Genomic DNA, 17,505 nt, shown 5'->3' on the forward strand with positions numbered 1-17,505 from the left:
ATCAATTTACACATATCTCACATAAATAGCAAAGAGTGTTTATGCTGTAAAACTACGTCATTGATGTGTCGGGTGTTCCTTGCTCAGAGCTACTGAATAACAAACCTGAAGTTAATATTTTTCTAGTTTAGCTGGTTTTGCATCACATGATGCAACTGACAGACTTAAATATACATTAATTCATTGTGCTAGCTTCCCTACATTGTCCGGTGGGTGCAACACTTCACTTAAACTGCATTAATTTCAACTTTTTCATTTTGTCAGCATTAATTATTTATTCATGTATTGCTGGTATGCATTAATATATTCCGAATCCTTTGTCCCACCCATATGTACAATCACTAGCATACAATGACAAAATTGATAGCATCCATTTAAAGGGCAAGTCAATAAAAAAATAAATTCTTTACAATTATGTTCGATCAGCCCCACTAGTCTAAATAAGTCGAAAATTGCATTTGTGGAATATGACTTAAGCAGCCATTTTGCCAACAGCTGTCGACTGAAAATGACATCACAGTTGCAGGAGAAAGGCAGGTGGATTTTGCGGCTTAGCTCAAGTGCAATATTAATCAGAATGCTGTGTTTAGAATAATAATCGGTCTCAGACGAGTGTGGGCCCACACAACATATTATTGTAAGGATATTTTTTGATTGTCTTCGTTTGAACAAAACATTGATAAGATTCGGGCAATTTCACATTACAGCAGGTGGAAGGAGAGAAAAGTGATGATGAGACAAGGGCCCAAGACAGACAGGGACCAGAACAGTGTATTTTCCCATTTGTGGCATATACTGTAAGTGGTGGGGTTAAAAGTGATATTTTTCACATTTGTCCACTCCCTGATTTACCCTAACAGTAGTAGGCCTACATACAAAAGGTAATGAATTTGGGCATACAATAAATGAGGTAACATGTATTAGATGTCAACATAATCGTGACATTAAACATGTGTACTACACACAACACAGTAGAACTTTAAAACTTAGCTTGTGGGGGGGTATTCAATGATACAATTGTGTGAACTAGTTTGATACTCGAAAATAAGTGGATTACAGCTTTTGTAGGGCTACGTGTAAGCCGAATTAATGCAAATCCTATACAAATTTAAATATCACTTTGGGTACTTTTCTAGTGCATTTATAGTGGAGTTGCCAGCAGGGTTAAATTATAAGATTGGTGAACTGTGATTGGTTTTGTCAGTGGGAAGCGTGACTGATGGTCGTAGTAAAGTTGCAAAAATATGAATATGATTGGGAGAAAATGAATAATCTGAAAACGGCATTCATAAAACATGATTTGTTGCGAAATACGACGTACGCCAAAGCGGATGACGTCTTTGTCATCCACAAACGCACTCGCGCGCAGTTTTGTTGCAGTCGAAGCGTGCAAACACAACCACATCGATACATAATCACATTATCGTTGTGTGTCCTCACTTTACTGTCTTGTATCACAGTTGTTATTGTCGCTAAGAGCAGGGCTGGCGTGCACGTACCCTTCTCTCCAGTTACACCGTCAACTGCATCCACAGCTGAGCCTCGCCGTCAGTCCCTTCAGTGGTCGTCAACATCGAAATGTCAACCCTTCACCTCTTTTTCCTCGACGCGCTGCTCTCATCAAAATGTGTACGAAAACACAAGGCAGAAAATAAAACAACGGCGCGTGTCAGCGCTTCCTGATTTAGGTACGCTGGTAGTGGTGATGATGTTTGCAAGGGGTGGGGCGGAATGCGGCTTGGCGAAAGCTAAAACACGTCCGTGCATGTTTTTTTGGCGTGGAAATAGGTCGCTGTAATACGGATACTGTGGTTGGGAGGGGTTAAATATTTACTGCGTCAAATCAAGGACTTGCATGCATGAAATTACTTTGACAGCATGCATACTTAGTGTGCTGTACCTAAATTTTCTCTAAAACATTTACCTGAAAATTCCTTAGAAATGCTGAGTGCATCACGACAGTAATGCCTGTTAATTTGAAGTAAATAAAGTGGTTTTGTTTGGACTCGCTCATACTCGCTGACTCATTGTATGTTGAAGTGTAGAGCAAAAGCCAGACGTGAAGTGTTGTGTTGCGTGATTTGTGTCACACGCTATGTAGTACAATGCCTCATACTTCCCCGACCACTCCACTTCCTACATGCGTGTGGAAGCCACGCCCCGTGCCCGCTTCCTCCTTGCCAGTGATTACCTGAGAAGCAGGTGCGGAGCAACCAGACGAGAGCGCCGCAATCAGTATTCGACTTCACGTACCAGCTGTAGCAGTAATGTAACACTTGTAATTGTGGGTACTTGCTGTACTTAAAGGGGAAGTCAAGTCAAAGATTTTATTTACAACATGCTCTCTGCTACAGTGCTACTAATATTGTCTAAACACTCTAAACATGGTATTCTGATTAATATTGCTAAGCGCTGATGGCGCCTGATATAATGTAGGCTACTGTGTTACTTAATTAATGGTAGTGTAGGATTTTGTCTCTCAATCCCTCCATCTAAAAGCTAAATTTATTTTGTTTGAAGAAGCTAAAAAATTATTAGTTTCAATGTATTTGCAATTAGGATATCACGGTTCCAGGTTAGCATGCATGGTGGAGTGTGACACACTGATCTGAATATATAACTGGATAGCCGATAGCCCATACACGCCCGCCGTGCAAGCTGTTGAAGCAACAGGGCAGCCATCTTGCTCCTCCCATCTAGCGAGCAGACTACTGAATAAACTATATGGTATACGTACAGATTAGACTGCTTGGAGGCAGTTAATTTAGGCTACTGTGGTTGGGAGGGGTTATAAATAATAAGTGGACGGTATGTGGTGCTTTGAAGATCCCCTTTTTCTTTAACCGCTCAGTTCCTTTGACCCCAATATTAGATTTGGCAGAGGCAGTTTATGTTGAATTACAGTTATAGTTCTTTCATAAAAAAATATATACATATATATATACAAGTTTCCTCCTGTAACATCATTAAGCTTATAATTTATACATGTATTTAAGGCAAGTTGTAAAATATGTGAAGTCCTCTTGTTTATGTTTAACAAATTTAAAATATCATAAATCACGCTGTTCCTACTAAGTAGCCTACTGTCTCAAATGTTCTCCAATTTCGATACTGTAGTGGACCCAAGTGCAGCGAATCAAGGGAGGTAAAACCAGAAGCAGGAGCAATCTAAAAAAAGAAATAACCCCCCCCCCCCCCCAAAAAAAATTAAACAAACAAACAAAAGGAAAACAAAGAATGTGGATTAATCAAAAATATAAAATTAGTAAAGTTGGAGGTGGGGGAAATGCAATAATGTATAAACTATGTGACAGTCTACTGTACTAAATGACAAAATAGATTATCTAGATGGCTTGTCGAGGAGAAATAACTTGGTTATCGATGGAATGAAAACCGCGGTGTGTCGTGTCCTTAATAATGTTCCGAGCTCTGCTGAGGCACCGTGAGGAGTAGATGTCAGCCAAGGAGGGGAGGGGGCAGTCAACAATCTTCTGTGCTGCTTTAACGGTCCTCTGAAGCCTTATGCAGTTGCATACTGTATTGATCAATAAATCTTTTATGTTCTCAGAGTGCCATGGCTGATACGATTCCTTTCGAACTTGCTGTATAAATGAACCTGGAAGAGGTAGAGCCTATCACTGGCTTTGACTCTGGATTTGATATTTCAGACAAAAGAGGACCGAGACGCCTGGAGTGGTAGACTAGCTAGAAATGCAGGGAGCCATAGAAATAAACCCGCTGTCCCTGATAAACTGAAAAATTAACATGGCAAACATGAAATAATTTTTTGTGACCAAAATATAATTTTTAGCTAAAACAAGAACACATTCTTAGTTTACCATAATACAATGATGCTGATGGTGACAAGTGAAATGGCATTGTAGCCAGTTTCAGTAAACAGTCGTGGTTGTGTTTGTGACTCCTAATGGAACTTTGTGAAAGGAAAACAATGCTGACACAACCCAACAATTTTCTGGAGAGCTCGGCCGCTTGCAGAGAAAATGACTTGTCATTGTCAGTCATAAAAAACAACAACTCATGAGCTTTGAGCCTGGACAGATTTCAACAGAGATAAGTGAACTTGTTTCCTTGGCAATAGCCAGACCATGGTCGAGGTCATGGATTATCCATCACATATCACAGCAAAAGAGTAATTGTTTGTTATCAACAGTGTGAACAGGAGAAACTGTCAGCAAGATGGATGCCATCATAATTTCAAATCGCTATCATTGTCATCCTCATGAGGAGCACATTTTCTTCAAAACTATATTGATGGACAGATGGGGAATTATAAAACAGGGTGGAAACACCAGACATCCTGCTGTTTTCATGTTTAAAGATATGACTAGTGGATACTTTAGTTGATTACTAGCTGTGTGTGTGTGTGTGTGTGTGTGTGCGTGTTTGGCTTAGATGTAATTAGACTGATTGAAAGCCCTCATTCATATTAAAGACAAATAGATTTTCTGTTATCTGAAAGTCAGATATTAAAGAGGTGGTTACAGGATAACAGGTTAGCACGTCATTTAAAGTACATGACCAATTCCTAGTTGTGAATTATTCAAGGTTGAATGCATTACATTTTAGAGCATGATTAGTCAGATTTACATTTCTAGGGATGTATAGTGCTGGTGGAGATTTGCACACAACTGGTATTATTCAAGTTATGCATATTTCTCGCTGTACACAAGAATACTTTCTGTCAATTTGTTCAAGGAAGCATATCAGTGTATCAAACATTTGGCTGGTGTCAAACTCAAGGCCCGTGGGCCAGATTATATTTTCTGATGCTAAAGCTTACTATCATTTGTCCTTGACTTCTGTTCAAAACTAGCCATAAAAAATATACTAGCCAAATGCAGCGGCAAGTATCGAATACGATGAGGCGATGATTGTGGCGGCCGTGGCTCAGGGTGTAGAGACGGTTGTTCAGTAACCAGAAGGTCGGCTGTTTGATCCCCGCTCTCCCCAAGTATGTGTCGTTGTGTTCTTGGACAAGGCACTTCACACACATTGCCTTCATTGCTACTCACACTGGTGTATGGAAGGTGCGAATGTTTGGTGGTGGTCGGAGGGGTTGTAGGCTACTTAAGTAGCTTACAGCCACCACAGTGTTAATGTGTGAGTGCATGAATAATGTATCCATTCCATTGTAAAGCGTCTTTGAGTGTCTAGAAAAGCGTTATATAAATCCGATGCATTATTATTATTAGGATTCCAGCACAGAACACATTATGTCGATATATTACGTAGGTAGGTATGTAGATGTTGTTGTTGTTGTTTTTTTTAATAGTACAGTATAAATGCAACTTCCAGTGACATTTAAACAGCCTATTCAGATGGAGTCAAAGCAATAACAAAACAATTTTTTTTGGTGTTTTTATGGCATAATAATTCATACTGTTTAAAGTTAACTGTGTCTGCAACCTTACACTTCCCAAAAAGAAGGCAAACTATTGATGTCAACCGAACCTTCAACTTAATACCAAAAGTACACACCAAACTGATACAGCATTTTCATATTTCGACAAATGAAACAAAAATTGGTGGCACTCTTAGCTCTTGCACATTTTTATTTACTCATTTATTGGTAACGTGGTCTGGGTTACCGGTTCAGGCAAACCGAGCAGACAGTTATGCTTGGAATCCGACATGCATGACATACAGTAGTTTTATTTTTATTTTTTATTTTCCAATGACACGCGTCGAAATGTGCCCCTTTTGTTGTTGTTTTGTTGTTGTTGTTTTTAGCAAGGCTGGGTTATTTCTATAGTCATTGGTTGGATCCAATGTTTAATTTAAAACTGGCTATCAGAGTTGATGGCTCGTTAAGTTAGTTAAATATCACTCAAATTTAATATTTTCAAAAAGGTAAAATTAATCAAACATAAAGCAAAGTCATTAGTATTTATTAAAGGTCTCATATTATTCACGCTTTCCACATGCTAAAATAGTTCTCAAATGTGTAAGACATGTCTGTGACATGCATTTGTCAAAATTAACTGTCGATCTAATAGTTTGCTGTCCCCAAATCAGCAAAAAAAAACACTCTGTTCAAAGCAGCCTGTTTTAGAAGCGTGTCACCTTTATGTAAATACTGTAGCTGCACCAGGCCACGCCTAGGCCATACCCTTCTCTCTCGAAGGGGCAGTGATTTCGGTCATGGTAGCCATGTTTTAATGTTGTGAATGGAAACGACTGGCCATGGGAGCAGAAGGAAAGAAAAATACAGACATGTTTTTTACACATTTGAGAACTATTTTAATACAGTGGAACCTCGGAGTTTGAACGTCTCGGAACTCGAACAATTTCAACCAAAAAATCTGAGTAAAAAATGCCTCGGAGTTTGAACTCCCAAGCAAATCAAGCTAAACCAAACGTACCTTGAAAACGGGTAGCCGAGTGAAGCCGAGCGAAGCCAAGCAATGCCGAATGCTCACGCGGTAGTTGAGACGATGCACTGCTCATTTCCAGTCAGATCATGAATACTCTCGGAGGTGCTCCATACTCGTAAGTGCATTTGGATTTTTCCCATGACAATTTTCTTCACCATGGGCCAAAAGAAAGACAACAGTGGCAGCAAAGAAAAACATACCTTACTACGAACCACAGTGGAATTAGGAAGGAGAATATCGCCCTATTGTAACTACCGTGACTACTTCTGTAAATACTGGCACAAGGACCCCCCTTAACTGTTCAACAACGTGCCTGACGTTAAACAACGCACGCAAGGACCGTTTAGTAGTCTAACAATATGCCCAATGTAAAATACACAAACTCAGCACTGAACTAAAGCTAGCATTAACATAGCATTTATCATCCACTGATGCCATCACACCACAACAAAAAAGGTAAGGTATTTTTTATTGTTTGAATACTGTACTGTACTGTAAATGTAAAAAACATAAATATAAATAAAAATGGGAATTTTCAGTTTTTGGAGCTTGGGAACAGATTAATTGCATTTACATTATTTCCTATGGGAAACAATGTTTCGGAGGTTGAACAATTCAGACTTTGAAAATTCCGCAGGAACTAACTCCGCAGTACCACTGTATGTGGAAAAGTGGCATAAAGTTTTACCGTAAGAAAAAGTAGCAGAACGTTACTACAGAGACTATGTTTTAGCGTTAGTTTGCGATTGTTTAGGCAGTGGTTATTTTGCTGTAACCCTGGGAGCGTTGTTTTGCCGTGAATGTTTCTGATTTGCCATGAATGCTTGTAGACAAGAGGTTATGAATAACACAAATGTGCATATCTAGGCCACTGCACTGTCGCAACATGCAAGCCTGTGTATGAGGGCAAATCAGTTCACCTGAGCTAAATTTCTGGGTCGCCATTGACACTTGGGTGAGCATCTGAAGGATTGTTTATCTCGACATGACCCGCCCTACTCTGCCTCCGATTGGCTTTTCGGTCCTCATGCCAAAATTTAGCCAATTTAATCAGGGTAGGCATGGGGTACCAGCCAGTTAGAGGCAGAGGAGGGTAGGCCATGGCTGAACAGTGTGCGTAAGGGGGATTTAGAGGTGGGTATATTCAATACTGACTGAAAAAGAAGTGGGTATACTCCGTATAATGTTGCACATGGTGGCTAAATCAGCAGATGCTAACCGTTACCACACACAAAATGTGGGGGAAATAATCTGTTTAGTTCATTTGTGCTGCTACTGCTATTTAGCGCAATTTTGCATGCATTTTTTTTACAGTAATGTCCCCATTTTATACAATTTATGAAGGTTTGAACATTGAGAATGTTTAAACAAGAGAGAAATGTGAGAAAATGTAAATGCCTCGATGAGAAAAGTGTATTGCAGTTCATCGCCGGCATGTTGCTTCCATCTCCACCTGGAAGCCTGTCAGCCCTCGCCTGTGTATGCCCGCCTGAAGCACTTGTTTGGCTCTCTCACCATCTTCGTTTGCTACGCCCCCACGGACGCAGCAGACGAGCAGGCCAAGGCTGAGTTCTACCAGTCACTTCAGGACAAGCTGCTGTCATCCTGGGTCTGGGCGACATGAATGCCACTGTCGGTGCGGAGAGGGCTGGCTATGAACATATCATCGGCCCCCACTCTTCTGGCGTCACTAACGACAACGGTGAACGCATGCTGGAGCTCTGCGTCACCCGCAACCTGAAAGTCTCCTGCACCTGGTTTGAACATCGCCAGCTCCATAGCACCACCTGGTATTCCAACACTAGCAAAAAACATCGACCATATCTTGGTCTCCGGGCGCTGCAACATCATCTTGGACTGCCATGTGTTCAGGAGCGCCGAGCTTGGACGCACTGACCATCGCCTCCTTGCTGCGACCCTACGCCTGCACCTGCGTCGCTCCACACCTTCAGTCAACTCTGCCCGCCCTCCAGACAATGACAAACTCCGTTCTCCAGTCTAATCCCAATACTATGCAGTCCAGGTCCACAATAGGTTCGCTGCGCTCACCGAACCCGACTCAATTGAAGAGAGCTGGTCACAATTCTCAAACACCCTCTGCCTTACTGCCACTGAGGTTCTTGGCCCAGAGACACAGGTCACGCAATAACTGGATTTCACCGTATTCCAGGACTTCGTGGAGCTGTGTCGTGAGGCGAGGCTCCAGGGCAACACCCACTCCTATAGGACCCTGAATTTTCAGCTCAGGAGAAGCCTCAGAAGGGACAAGGCATCCTGGCTGAACAGCATCACGAGGGCAGCAGAAGAAAACTTTCATAGAGGCAAAACAAGATCGGCCTTCTTGAATATCAGAAAACTGTGCGACATCGGCCTACGGTATCAGTCCTCTCCATTCCTAGGTCTCGACGGCTCCATCATAACCCAGGCCCCGCAAAGCTGGAGAGATGGCGTAAGCACTATTCAGTAGCCCTCAATAAGCCAGGGCCGCAACCCTCCGCCTCCTTTCAGCAATTCGCCAGTGCTGGGACGGAAACGGATACCATCTCGCTAGACCGCCCCGTACATTCACGAAATGGAGAGTGTCATCAAGAATCTCCCATCAGGCCGCACACCCGGAGCTGACGGGATCACTGGCGAGATGCTGAAGGCATCACTGGCGTCCTCCGCCCCACGGCTGCGAGATCTGGGCAGCCGAGACAAGTGGAACCCTGTCAGCTACCGCCCTATCACCCTCCTGTCCATCCCTTCCAAAGTCGTAACAGCAGTGATCCTCAGGCATCTTCTGCCATACCTCGTCTCTAAGCGCCGCCCACAACAAGCCGGCTTCACACCTATACAATCAACAGCAGACAGCATCCTCGTACCAACAGCCTCTCCTTGCTGCATACATTGATCTGAAGGCGGCGTTTGACTCGCTTGACCGCGAAGCCATCTTGCTCCTGCTACAGGGCATCGGAATCCCTCGGAAATATACCACCATCCTGCGGGACTTGTACACAGACACAACATGTACGATTCGAGCAGACGGGCTAACCTCATATCCATTCCGCACCAATTCAGGTGTGTGCCAAGGCTGCGTAGTCGCCCCTAATCTGTTCAACGTTGCCGTGGACTACTGGGTCAGCTCGTCCCTCGCTCGCTGTCCAGAGGCGCGTGTCCGCCTTCACTCAACCCAAACCGATTTGGACTACGCCGATGACATTGTAATTCTCGCTTCCCTCCTGGATACTCTCTTGGATGCACTGGTGAAATTCTCGGAAGAGGCCTCCCCATTAAAGCTGACCATCAACTGGGCCAAGACAAAAATACAGTCTCTGTCCGACTCGCTGGCGATGCCGCAACAAGTGACCCTCACTAACAGCCAATAGGTTGTGGTCGTCAAGGAGTTTGTGTACCTCGGGTCAAAATTTGCCTCGAGTCTATTGTCTCCTGTCTCCCCTCTGTCTGGGTTGGATCATTGTTGCTGTCACCACTCTTGTGTTTTGTTGTTGTTTTGATTTTTGGTCTTTTCATAACTTTGTTGGTTTTGTTTATTTAGAGTTTTACGCAGTTCCCCTGTTAGGGGTTTTTGTTAAATAAATTGTTTTCAGCATTACATGCATCCCTGCCGTGGTTCTCCTGCCTCCCTGCATTTGGGTCCTCCACCCCACTGTGACAGAATGATCCAACCCAGGCAGAGGGGAGACAGGAGACTATATACACACACACACTAATGACACAACAAGACACACCTGGGGCAAGACACAAGTGGCTGAGGGCACGGATTGGTTGACACGAGGAAGGGCAGGATTACACTCAACAAGACCAAGGGAGACACACAACCAAAAACAGAAACCAAACATGACACCCATTGGCCATTTTGAGTATTTGGTTATGCCTTTTGGCCTTTCAAACGCTCCCGCAGTATTTCAGTGTTTTATTAATGACGTGTTACGTGACATGCTTAACCACTTTTGTTTTGTTTACCTTGATGACATTTAGATTTTCTCCAGAAACCTCGCAGAACATAGCAACATGTTCGGCTGGTGTTGGAGCGACTGCTGGAAAGCCGGCTATAAGTAAAGGCAGAAAAGTGTGCATTTCACACCAGTTCGGTGCAGTTTCTCGGATATATTGTGGAGGAGGGCCAATTGAGAGCTGAACCGGCCAAGATTCAAGCCGTCGAGTGGCCAACTCTTACATCAAAAAAGCACTTGCAGAGGTTCCTGGGGTTCGCTAATTTCTACCGTCGGTTTATCCGCAACTACAGTATGAAAGTGGAACCTCTGACAAGGCTTACATCTACCAAGTTTCCGTTTATTTGGACTCAGCAGGCTGAGGCCGCCTTTGTTACATTCGCCGGTTTTGACACACCCTAATGAGGTTCTCCCATTTGTTGTCGAGGTTGATGCTTCAGAGACAGGAGTGGGGGCGGTGTTGTCCCAATGGTCCCCAGTCGACCAGAAGCTGCATCCCTGCGCCTACTTCTCTCGTCAGCTCAACCAGGCGGAGCGCAACTACCATGTGGGCAACTGTGAGCTGCTGGCTATCATTCTGGCGTTACAGGAGTGGAGGCACTGGCTGGAGGGCGCGGCGGAACCCTTCCAGATCTTCATGGACCACAAAAACTTGGCGTACCTCCGGTCCGCTCAGAGACTCAATCCTCGTCAAGCACGCTGGGCCCTGTTCTTGACGCGTTTTGATTACGTTATCACTTACAGACCAGGATCCCGGAATGCCAAGCCGGATGCCTTGTCCCGCATGCACGGTCCAGCCGCCGAGGGGTCTCCACCGGAAACGATCGTTCCGGAGAACAGAGTGTTGGGGGCCCTCCATTGGGAGGTAGAGCGGAAGGTGGTGGACGCAACTGGCAACACACAGACGCCTGTAGCTTGCCCTGGAAATAAGTTGTTTGTACCCGCACACCTTCGTCAAGAGGTGCTGCAGTGGGGGCATACATCAAAGGTGGCATGTCATCCTGGGGTCGGTCGAACTCTGTCCCTAATAGCGCAGAGGTTTTGGTGGCCATGGCTACGCAAGGACATAAAAGAATATGTCACCTCCTGTACAGTGTGTGCTCGAAACAAGCCCTCTCACCGTATGCCAGCCGGTCAGCTCCGTCCTCTGCCCATTCCGCCCCGTCCTTGGTCACACTTGGCACTGGGCTTTTTTACCGGGCTACCTCATTCCCACGGTAAGTCTGTGATCCTCACTGTGGTGGACCGGTTCTCCAAAATGGCGCACTTCATTGCTCTGCGTAGATTGCCCACCTCTTTGTAGACAGCGGATATCCTGATAAGGGACATATTTAGGATCCACGGGATCCCATCCGACCTCGTCTCCGATAGGGGGCCTCAGTTCGTGTCCCGGGTGTGGAAGGCATTCTGCAAATCTTTGGGAGCTACTGCTAGCCTGCCTTCGGGCTATCATCCCCAATCCAACGGGCAAACTGAGAGAGTCAACCAGGACTTGGAGGCTGCGCTCCGATGTGTTTGTTATCAGCATCCTTCCTCGTGGTCGTCCCACCTTCCATGGATTGAATAAAGCCACAACACCCTAGTGTGCTCTGCCACAGGTTTGTCCCTGTTCAACACGGCTTTGCCTATCAACCCCTGTTGTTCCTTTCCCAGGAGGGCGAGGTCACCATTCCCTCGGTCCACATCCACTTCCGCCGGGCTCGCAGGGTTTGGCAGGACGCCAGAAGAGCCCTGTGCCATACAGTGGCCCGCAACAGGTGGATCGCGGACAGGCACCGGCTCCCAACACTGTCCTACCAGCCGGGACAGAAGGTGTGGCTCTCCACTCTGGACCTACAATTAGCTTGGAGTTCCAAGAAGCTGGGGCTTCGGTTCATCGGCCCATTTGAAATTGACTCTGTGATCAACCCTGTGGCAGTTCGGCTCAGCTTGCCTCACATGCTCAAGGTGCACCCGGTCTTTCATATATCCTTACTCAAGCCTGTCTCTGCCAGCCCATTGTGTCCGCGCCCCCACCGCCTCCCCGGGTCATCAACGGTCAGCCAGCTTACACGGTTAGGGCCATCCTGGACTCTCGAAGGCGTGGCAAGGGGATGCAGTATCTGGTCGACTGAGAGGGGTACGGTCCCGAGGACCGCCAGTGTATCCCCCGCTCCAGGGTTCTGGACCAGTTGCTGATCCGAGACTTCCATTCGTCACACCCTTCTCAGCCAGGTGGTCCGCCTGGGAGCGTCCGTTAGTTGGGGGGTACTGTTATGTTTTGGTTTTCAGCTGTTTCTGATTTCTCCCTTGCAGTTGCTGGGGAAACAGCTGAAGGGCGGATCCTGCCGACACACCTGCTGCCCATTAGGTCATCAGGCCGAAATAAAAGCCTGGCAGCAACAAAGAGGAGTGTCGGCTTATTGCTCCGTGACGCTACTCAACATACCTGATGTTTTGATACTGGTATCTTTCTAGCGGCAATCTTTCTTGGTGTTGTGGACACCACTAGTAATAAGACTAGTAGCGTTTTTCTTTAACCAACTTTGTATGCCACACTCCTCTCTGTTTTATCCCCCCTCCGGCGTGATTTTGTGTTTTCTTGTTTTTGCCCGCCCCGTACACCTTTTTGTCGTCTTCGCCTTTTGTTGAGCAACCTTTTGTCCACGTGCTGTGCGCTTTTTTGTTGGTTCATTAAAATTGAGTGACTTTCGCCCTGGCTGGGTCTACTCTTTTCTTTTGGGGTCCAACAAACACAACCCAATCGTGACGGTATTAGAATAAAATAAAATCACCAGACTATTTACATTACGTTAACACTGCTAAAATACACTCAATTAATGAATTTGTAACATCAATTTAAGTCTCCCGCGGTGAGTGTGTGACTTATAAAGCTCATATTGGCTGATGTTGGACCACTATCAAATTACCACCCGCATTTTGTTCCACACCATTGGATGTGAATATCCATCCAATGTAAAATAATTTAAGAAAAATAGTCAGTGATACTGAAATACGGGCTCAGGTCTGGACTTGTTAATAAGACCGAACATTAGTGTCAGCAAACAAAATTTTATTTTAATAAAAGATTTAAAACTGAAAATATCTGTGACCTCTGTTGCCAGAATTGTTATTTAAAAAAACTAAAACGAAGCCCACTGTCTAAGAGGAAGAAAAAGAAAAAGAGAGAGAAACATGCTATATTCTCTTAAAATGACCTTAATTCTGAAATGTAATCTTTCTTTTTTTTTTTATTTGTCCCCTAAAACTCATGCAGAATAATGAACCTAACCCTACCATATTATGCACTGCACAGTTCATCTCAGGACATTTTCAAGCAGTTACCTTATCTGTACACTTTTCGTAAACGACCTGGGGTAGTTTATGGGTATTAAACATTTTTTTTATTTTTCTTGTTTCATCACATGGAAAGGGGATAAGGTTGATAACATCTAGAAGGCAGAACAAAGCCACAAGCACTTTCCAACAATTGTAGCTGCAATGTTATATTTTGGAAATTGGATAGTTAAAGGATAAATGAGCGGGATAAATGGCATTGAAAATGGAAGAATAGTTGTATGGATGGATAACATTTCATAAAGATGCCAAGAACACTATAAAGAGCTCTTTTTCAAAACAACATAATAGCCAAATATAAAAAAAATGGCTCTTGTCGTACCTTTCAGTGTGTAAAATATTAATGTCATGTTCAGACTAACTATTTGGTATACAGGATAAAATTATTGCTTGTAAAATGTGTGTCACTGCCTGCTGTAGTGGTTCATTTTTCCCAACAAGGCAATACAAACAGCATGCATTCACTCTGTGACAAGATGAATGTGTGAATGGTTGTTTGTCTACAGTATACTGGATGTGCTCTAATGGTGACCAGTCATTTGTGTATTTCGTCTTTTACCCAAAATCGAAATACAGAAATTTGATTCCAATGGTTCACCTGTATGTCCTATTAAAAGTACATAGGCTAACAACGAATGAAAGCCCTTTTTACACCTTTTTTCTCATTTCTACACCACGCCATTCACTTTGTATTACCAAGACAAACACCCACACACTTGCTGAAAAGGGACTTTAACCTGATTTTAATGACTCAAGTGTCAATGTAATTATATATATTATATATTGTTAGAGTAGACAATATTAAGTATTGTACTCTTTGCGTGTTCAATTAACTGAATGGTGAGATTCTGGTGAAGAAGTCCCTTTGCAAAGGTATTATAATTATCAGAAGCTTCTGATGACAAAAGCTGACGACACTGAAGCCGTGTTCCATCAGATTCTGTCCTCGGCTCTCCGGCACATCATTATTTATTCAAAAGTGGGTGAATACGAAAAGTCTCCACCCATCAGCCCACAATACATTTGTTTACAACTCAGTAAAAACAAGAGAATTCCTCTCTCCTCCCTTCTGCAAGTTCCCATAGCTATAAATCAGATTAGAGAAAAACAATAATCAGCCTGTGCCTCCCTTCCGACAGAGACAGGTACCAGACACATACACTCCCTTATTTTCTCAGGAGTGTGAGACAGATACAATAGACAATCCCATTCATTGAGCTCCACAGCTATAACTAAATCCAAAACGGCTAAAATATAAATTGAAACTGAAAAACAATGTTAATAACTTAACAATATATATATATATATATATATATATATATATATATATATATATATATATATATATATATATATATATATATATTATTATAAATTATAAAATCTAATGTTCGATGAGATGACTGACAATAAAGCAATGGTTCCCAAATTTTTGTTACAGGGTTACCTTTTTAGTATATCATATTTGAAACATGCCTCTGAGATTTAGTGGTTTGGAGTAGGGCTGAACAATTAATCAAATTCACATTGCACTGTAAGGGGTGTCAATTTTTAATTGTAGTTAATCACATGACTTCAAAATTTGACTCACGATTAATAATTAATAATAATAATTATCCATCCATCCATCCATCTTCTACCGCTTATCCGGGGTCGGGTCGCGTGGGCAGCAGCTTTAGCAGGAAAGCCCAGACTTCCCTCTCCGGAGCCACTTCAGCCAGCTCCTCCGACGGGATCCCAAGGCGTTCCCAGGCCAGCCGAGAGACATAGTCTCTCCAGCGTGTCCTGGGTCGTCCCCGGGGCCCCCCGCCGGTGGGACATGCACGGAACACCTCTCCAGGGAGGCGTCCAGGAGGCATCCGAAGCAGATGCCCGAGCCACCTCAACTGGTTCCTCTCAACGCGGAGGAGTAGCGGCTCGACACTGAGTCCCTCCCGGATGACCGAGCTTCTCACCCTATCTCTATCCGAATAACCGCTTTCAAGACCGGATACACGTCACACGTTTTACGTCACACGTGCGTTTGTAGTCCCAAAGCAATGTCGGACGATGAAGTAAGGTATGTTTGGGAGGAGGCGACGAAACTGAAATATTTTTGGAATTAATTAGAAAAGCGAATAATGCAATTTTAGATGGAAAATGTTGTGGTAGTGATTCATTGAATGCGCGAACCGTGAGTGCCCTCTTGTGACCTGGAAGAGCAACTGGGAGAAGTGAAATAAGCGAGCACATTGCCACAGAGCCGTCTCAGTCTTGCGTATTAAATAGCCTGCACTTACAGCTACCAGCACATGGTGTCAAAAGTTGACCGGAGGAGTGAGACAAAGAACAACTTGCTCTTACTTACCGGTGAGGACTCGCATTGTAAGCTGGAAAAGGGACCGCAGTGAGTACGAGTCTAACACGCTCGCATCGGTTAGCATTCACGGGGAAGAAAGTATGGCTGCAGCGCCGACATTCCAAGTTTGATTTCAAGAAGCCAGAGGAGTGGCCAAAATGTATCAAACGGTTTAAAAGATTCTGGATAGCTTCTGGGCTCAAGCTACAGCCAGAAAAACACCAAGTGACCCCGTTGATTTATACAATAGGTGAAGAAGCAGAAGACGTGCTTACTTCTATAAACATGACAAACGAAGAAGCGAGTGAGTACACCACTGATTACTAAGTTGGGGGAACATTTTGTTGTAAGAAGAAATGCCATTTTTGAATGTGCCAAGTTTATTCTTAGACATCAAGAAGTCGGAGAGACTGCAGACAGTTTCATCACATTGTTGTATGGCCTGGCAGAGTACTGTGGCTATGGTGCGCTGCACAGTGAAATGATCGGGGACAGACTCGTTGTGGGTATATGTGACAAGCGGCTATCGGAGTCACTGCAGATAGATGCTGACCTAACGCTGGACAAAGCAATGATGAAGATTCGCCAGAGTGAGCTTGTGAAAAAACAGCAGGACTTATTGAAACACAATTTCAAACAGGAAAACCCCGGCAATGTGGACAGTGTCAGAGTCAAATCAAAAACCGCTTAAGCAAGTCCAGGAGAGAAAAACACAACGTGACACTCATCAATGCACCAGATGTGGTAAAGTACCCTCTCACAGTAAGCAAAATTGCCCAGCCAGAGATGTATTGTGGAACCAGTGCAAGAAAAAAGGACATTATGCACGAGTATGTAGGTCCGGAGCAGTAAGAGAAATCCGGGCTGATGGTAACAATAACGAAAGTTAGGAGGAAGTTGCATTTCTAGTTCCAGTGGCTTCAAGTAACTCAGAGGATGCATGGGTAGCTACAGTAAAAGTAAACAACTTAGATTGTGTGCTCAAGATAGACATGGGAGCAGATGTTACTGTCCTCCCTGTGGATGTGTGTCATACCCTAGCACAGAGACCTCAGCTACAGCCTACTAAATTGAAACTCTATGGAGCAGGCATGTCACCGCTAGCAGTAAAAGGGAAGTTCACAGCTAACCTTACTGCAGCCAACAAATCTACAGTGCAAACTGTGTATGTGGTAGCGGATCTGATACAAGGATTCCTCAGTTGCCCAGCAAGTGTAGCCCTTGGTCTGATGGCTAGAGTGGAGGCTGTGTCACTCACATTAGTAGAGGATGTGAAGCAGCAGTTCCCAAAACTGTTCAGTGGGTTAGGCAAAATGGAGGGGGAATACAAAACAGAGCTAAAAGAAGATGCCAAACCCTTTGCTTTGACAACTCCCCGACGGGCCCCTCTACCCCTTTTGTCCAAAGTCAAAAAGGAACTAGCTTGCATGGAGGAGCTAGGAGTCATTTCAAGAGTGGAGCAGCCCACGGACTAGTGTGC

At 44.0% G+C, this 17,505-nt stretch overlaps 1 protein-coding gene across 1 annotated transcript in view; it reads right to left on the reverse strand.

Annotated features, from left to right (window-relative positions):
- Positions 1-1,730, reverse strand: part of LOC147171866 (myelin basic protein-like) — a 53,262-nt gene extending 51,532 nt beyond the window's left edge. Inside the window, exon 1 of the mRNA XM_086078064.1 lies at positions 1,500-1,730. The gene's annotated coding sequence lies outside the window, so the exon portion shown is untranslated. The remainder of the gene's footprint in view (positions 1-1,499) is intronic.
- Between the last annotated feature and the right edge of the window lie 15,775 nt (positions 1,731-17,505).

Source organism: Leptonotus elevatus, chromosome 6, assembly GCF_054856555.1.
Source record: "Leptonotus elevatus isolate MCC_2025b chromosome 6, RoL_Lele_1.0, whole genome shotgun sequence".
Lineage (NCBI taxonomy): Eukaryota > Metazoa > Chordata > Actinopteri > Syngnathiformes > Syngnathidae > Leptonotus > Leptonotus elevatus.